We start from the raw sequence: 6,161 nt of genomic DNA on the forward strand, positions 1-6,161 counted from the left end.
ATATATATATATATATATATATATAATCAAAATAGAAAATAGAACAAGAACGTAACAGGCAACAACAAAACATTTGGACAGTTAGATGATACAAAAAAGGAGAGAGAAAACAAGGACGGGTCATTCGGAGCTTTCAATCATCAGTCGAGAAAAAGATCGTCTTTGCAGTTTCGGCCGGTTAATATCGAGACTGCTCTAATCTGGCCGGCCCCAAGAAAATCTAACCTAAGAGCACTAGATTCTTTGGAAGAAAGCAAGCGAATGTATACGAAAACAACGACAAAAAAAAACGGAGAAATGGTACACAATTACAAATACAAACAACAGGACATTAACAGCAGGTGTCTTTTGACTAAAGTCGAATTAAGTTAAGCTGGCGTGTGTGGAAGTGAAGTCTTACGGCAGGAACATAGAAGATAAAAGTCATGGGAAGAAATACAAGAGATGCTACACGGATGGTAGTCGAACCAAGAAAGGTCAGGCTTCGCCGAACACGGGTCACGTGGAAAGGAATGGAGAGTGATAGTGGGTATAGGGTTTGAAGAATTAAGGAGGGACGAGAAAGAGAGAAAAAAGGAAGGGGACAGAGTGAGGTAAAAGAGGGGGAAAATGAGGAGAATGAAGGGAGTGCCAAGAAATGTGAGAGAGGGTGGGAGATATATATGTATATATGTATATATAAACGCAAGTAGATATAAAGATACCGCTTGGAATTGCGCATCTATAATCAATTTTTTCTCTCTCTCTCTCTCTCTCTCTCTCTCTCTCTCTATCTATCTATCTATCTGTCTATCTATCTTCTCCCCATCTCTTTCTTCTCTTTATTTTTCTTTTCTTCTTACCATCACTCCCTTTTGTTTTATTTTATTTTATCTTTCTTCTATTAGTATTTCCCTTTTTAGGGCGGTAAGCTGGGTGAATAGTTAGCACGCTGGGTAAAAATCTCAGCGGTATCTCATCTGTTTTTGTGCTTTGAGTTCAAATACCGCTAAGGTCAATTTAGCTTTTCATCCCTTTCTGGCTGATGTACTCGACTAGCCCCTTTTCCCGAATTTGGTGGGCTGTCTCTTGTTGAACTGCTTCCAAGGTTGACTTTACCTTTTATCTCCTTTGGGGCCGACAAAATAAATACTTGTCAAATACTGGAAATTGTTGGCCTTGTGTCAAAATTTGAAATCAATATTCCCCTTTCACTTAGGGTGGCAAGCTGATAGAACCATTAGCATGCCGGGCAAAATGCTTAGCGGCCTTTCGTCCGTCATTACGTTCTGAGTTCAAATTCTGCCCAGGTCAATTTTGCCTTTCATTCTTTCGGAGTCGGTAAAATAAAAAATCAGTTGATAACAAGGATCAATTTAATCAACTTATTCCCTTCCCCCGAAATTGCTGGCCTTGTGCCAAAATGTAAAGCCAATATTTCCCTTTCTATGTATTTCTTTACAATATCTTCGCAGAAAAAAATTTCTAAATTGAAATGTTTAATACAATTAATGCATATATTCCAAAATCCGTAGAACAAGCCTGGAATTAATATCCCATAGCGTATGAACAGGAAACAAATAATATTTTAGAATAAAGTCTCCAATATAGCGCAAAACAAACACAGCTAAATAGTTCCGTATAATAATCCCTTACTCTATACTCGAGAACCATAGTTTCTTAAAATCTGCAACAGGAAATAAGTCGCAGACCCAACGCTAAATGACTTGCAAACGCAAACAACTCAAAATTATATCCCACACCTACCTGTAACAGAGCCAACCCTGATAATTGCCTCCCTTGTGGTAAATGCATGTCGAAGTCTGTATTATACTTAAGGGACAACTTTGCACCGAAATTTTATATTGACAGACTCAACAGATTTTCTTGTTGCTAATCTACCAGCATCAAAATTCTACCGTCGACAAAGTTCTCGCGATAATTGAAGTTGATGTTTTTCTTACATAAGATAGACGAGAACAAAGAACTCTCAAAAGCATCAACAACTACATCCTCAAGTTGGTAATATTCAATTTAGCAGTTTGGTGAAAGCACAGAAGATTATCATTCAAGTCAACGCGTGTAAAAACATAAAATAAACAATAAAACGAACAAAAACACTTCTGCAGACGTGGAGTTAGAATAGGTTTTAAAAAATGAAAAGCAAGAGGGTTTCAGATGTCAGGCGAAACATGTCGTAGAAGCTGTCGTTTAAAGCTAACTAGAAAGTAACTTGAGTTTAAAAATATTGATAGAAGAAATATCAGGTGAGAGCAGAGACTATGAGGATGGTGAGGCCGACGAATCATTAGCCATGATACCAAAATTCCTTACGAGAAACCCTTTATAAGTTATTGGGTGTTCATGTGATCAATATTCTCGACATTTTAAAGCAAAAGAAGAAATTTGTTTCTCACAAAGAAAAGCTCCATCGCTGAGATTTGAATAACAAAAGCAATAATTATTACAAAATGAGCTGGAGGAAATCTTTGCATATTTTTACTGTTCCATTTAGATATGGCATCTGTAAAGTGTGTGTTAATCAAATTCTTTCTTTATCTGAAAATACTAGTTATACTATATTGTCATTTAGACATTTCCTAAGATAACCAAGTGATACAATGATTATTAGTAGGAATGTGAATTTTTAAATCTGAGTAGAGGAGCTGAAGGTTTCGAATCAATTGTCCCAATACATTCTTCTTGCTGATTTTGGAAGAATTGTTCACATCTGCCAGGAAACTAACTTCTATAACAAACAAGATTCTTTTTCTTCATTTCATCTTTTTTCATTTGTCACAAATAACTACATCAGACCTGTTCCATTGGCACTTGGTAGAAGTTTTGATGGGAATGTTCTACCAATATTCTTCGTATTGGTTTGTATAATTTATGTATGAATTTGTACGTTTGAGAGATTGTACAATTCTATAGGTGAGCGTGAATGTGTGGCTGATAGGAATATACTTATGAATACATGCATAAACGTCAATCCTAACCAATCTAACTGGCAACAAAAATCGTTCCAGATGTAAACATCCAGTTTATTTCCTGCTGATTGGTGTAGGAGATATTAATAGATATATATGTTTCTGTGGATTTGTAATATATATTTACATACATATACGAGTATGCATGTGTGGATGTATTTCTGTGAATACATACAAGAAGAGAGAAGGGAACAGAAGTAATATATATACACACACACACACACACACATATATATATATATATATATATATATATATATAGAGAGAGAGAGAGAGAGAGAGAGAGACAGATAGATATACACACACACACACATACACGCACATATATATACATATATATACACACACACACACAAACGTATATATATATATATATATATATATACGACGTGGTGCTGAAAATTCATGACTTTAACGCGAAAGGCTTGGCTGGAGGTTCAACCTTCCGAGTTCTTCACAGGGCTTAGAATACTTGATGCGTCTGTATATTCTTTTACCCAAAGCCAAGAACTTTTCAGCACTCCCCTCGTATATGTGTGTGTGTTTGTGTGTGGGGGGGTGCGAGGCGAGTGCTGAAAGGTTCGTGGCTTTGGATAAAGGAAAATCCAGGAGCATCAGTTAATTATTTTATTTGTCATACCCCCTCTCAGACTCACGCGCTTATTGCAGCGGTCCTTCACATGACGATGTGATGAAAAGTTAATAGTTTTAAAGGTGTCACAAAAGGTCTGGTTGAAGACTCAACCTTCCGAGTTCTTTTACAGGGCTTAGAAAAACTGAAGGACCACTGCAATAAGTGTGTGAATTTGAGAGGGGAGTGTGACAAATAGAATATTCATCTGATGCTCCTGTATTTTCTTTTAACCAATAAATATATACATGTGTATAACATTTGTAAACAAACCCAGAGGCTTGATAAGTTACGGAAAAAGAGCGACTTCGAAAGTCTTTTTTATACAGTAATAATAATATAATAATATATCATAATGATAATATATATACATTCGGAATTAAAGAAACGTTATCTAAACAATTTACTGAAAAATATGATGAGTTAACTCAAGTTAGAATCGAACCCACATATCATCGTTAACATAGCTCCATGCGCATCCGATTGAGGCAGAAGACTCACCCACACATTTCAGTCAAATTTTATATATAGATACTTAACTAGTCTGAGTTAGCTCATCATTTTCAGTCAATTGTTTAGGTATAGCAGTATATATACTATTATTATTATATATAAATATATATAGAGAGAGAGGGGGGGGGAGAAAGAGAGAGAGAGAGATACATATACATTATATATATATATACACATTATATATATATATATATATATATATATGAGTAAAGGTAAGATCCAAAGATCAAAATGTAGGAAGATAGTAAGCTTAAAACAGTCCGTAGACTGTATAAAAAAAATAAAACAACGCTCTGGAACAATAGTGATTTATTGACGTAGAAGGTTGCAAATTATTCCCATATCGAATTTCGATAAACTGAAAAAATTGTTTAATACCTTACGGTTAGCAGCAGAGTTTGATGAGCATGCGAATAAAAATCCCAAATGAAGGAATGGAGTAAATAAAATCCAGGCAACATATGTTTCAGAGCTAGCAGAGCCTGGGAAGTAGTAATCATCCTAACAAAGGACAATTTGCTATTTACTCATCGGCCAAAGATTCCCTGACGACAATGTTAACTTCTTTTGATTGAGATATCTTTGGCCTGATAACTAACCAGCGTATTATCTCTCGTTTGGATAATTACTACTTTCGAGGTTCTGCTAGCTATGAAACATATGTAGCCTGGATTTTATCTACTCTATTCCCTAAGTTTAGACATATATTCACACTCTTGTATGTAGTGTGGAGGCGCAATGGCCCAGCGGACTTGCGGTCATAGGATCGCGGTTTCGATTCCCAGGCCGGGCGTTGTGAGTGTTTATCAAACGAAAACACCTAAAGCCCCACGAGACTCCGGCAGGGGATGGTGGCGAACGCTGCTGTACTCTTCCACCACAACTTTCTCTCACTCTTACTTCCTGTTTCTGTTGTGCCTGTAATTCAAAGGGTCAGCCTTGTCACACTGTGTCACGCTGTGTCACGTTAAGGGTACACGTGTCTGTGGAGTGCTCAGCCACTTGCACGTTAATTTCACGAGCAGGCTGTTCCGTTGATCGGATCAACTGGATACCTCGACGTCGTGAGCGACGGAGTGCCAACAACAACATGTACATAGTACATATTATATTTAATATATATGTGAGCGCGCGTGTGTATGTGTGAGTATATGTTTGTGTGTGTGAAATCGTGTACGTCCCTGCGAACATCTGAGTACGTCTCTATGGGAAAAGTTTGTGTTTTCGTTTTCATGCATGGTCGAGTTTATTGGATTGCGAGAAACAATATCGCTTTAGACTATAAACAATTAAAATACTTTTGCTACTTTATACGTTGTATATTTGAACTTTCTTATGATTACATTGTTTTTCTTTGTTTCTTTGAAGAAACGAGTCTATTCTTACTGTGAAGGAAAATAACACTAAAATACTTAGGTTCAGTTGTTCGTGTTGAACAATACCCAATTAATATCGTATACGGCTTCGTGTTTGTTATTAAATAGACTTCATATATATTGTGCTTGATATTACCATCTTTCCTTTCCTACTTTGATACACACTTCAGTATGTATGTATGTATGTCATTATTCAGTTTATTTCAAGATTTCTTACCAATAGAGAAAGAAGCGGTTTCTAACCTACATCCAAGGTTCCTTCATTAGAATTTCAACCTCAACAACAACGTATTTTTGTTTGTATGTATGTATGTATGTATGTATGTGTGTATGTATGTATGTATGCGCATGTACATATCTATGCGTATGTTTGTATTTATTCATATATGCATATATTATGAATGTATGCGTGTGTAATTGTAGATAGATAGAGAGATAGATAGATAGACAGATAAACGTATAGATAGATAGATAGATAGATAGATAGATCCATCCATACATATTTTAGTATGCCTTTAAGCATTGTATGATGTATGTGTATATTAATATGTTATGAGAGCAAAATAGGAGTGGTCCAATTCTGAAAAGGATATGCTAACTTAATATGAGTGTGTGAGGATATTTGCGTTATACGTGTGTGTGTGTGCTCCTGTGTATGTGCTTATATATATA

Source organism: Octopus bimaculoides, chromosome 1, assembly GCF_001194135.2.
Source record: "Octopus bimaculoides isolate UCB-OBI-ISO-001 chromosome 1, ASM119413v2, whole genome shotgun sequence".
NCBI lineage: Eukaryota > Metazoa > Mollusca > Cephalopoda > Octopoda > Octopodidae > Octopus > Octopus bimaculoides.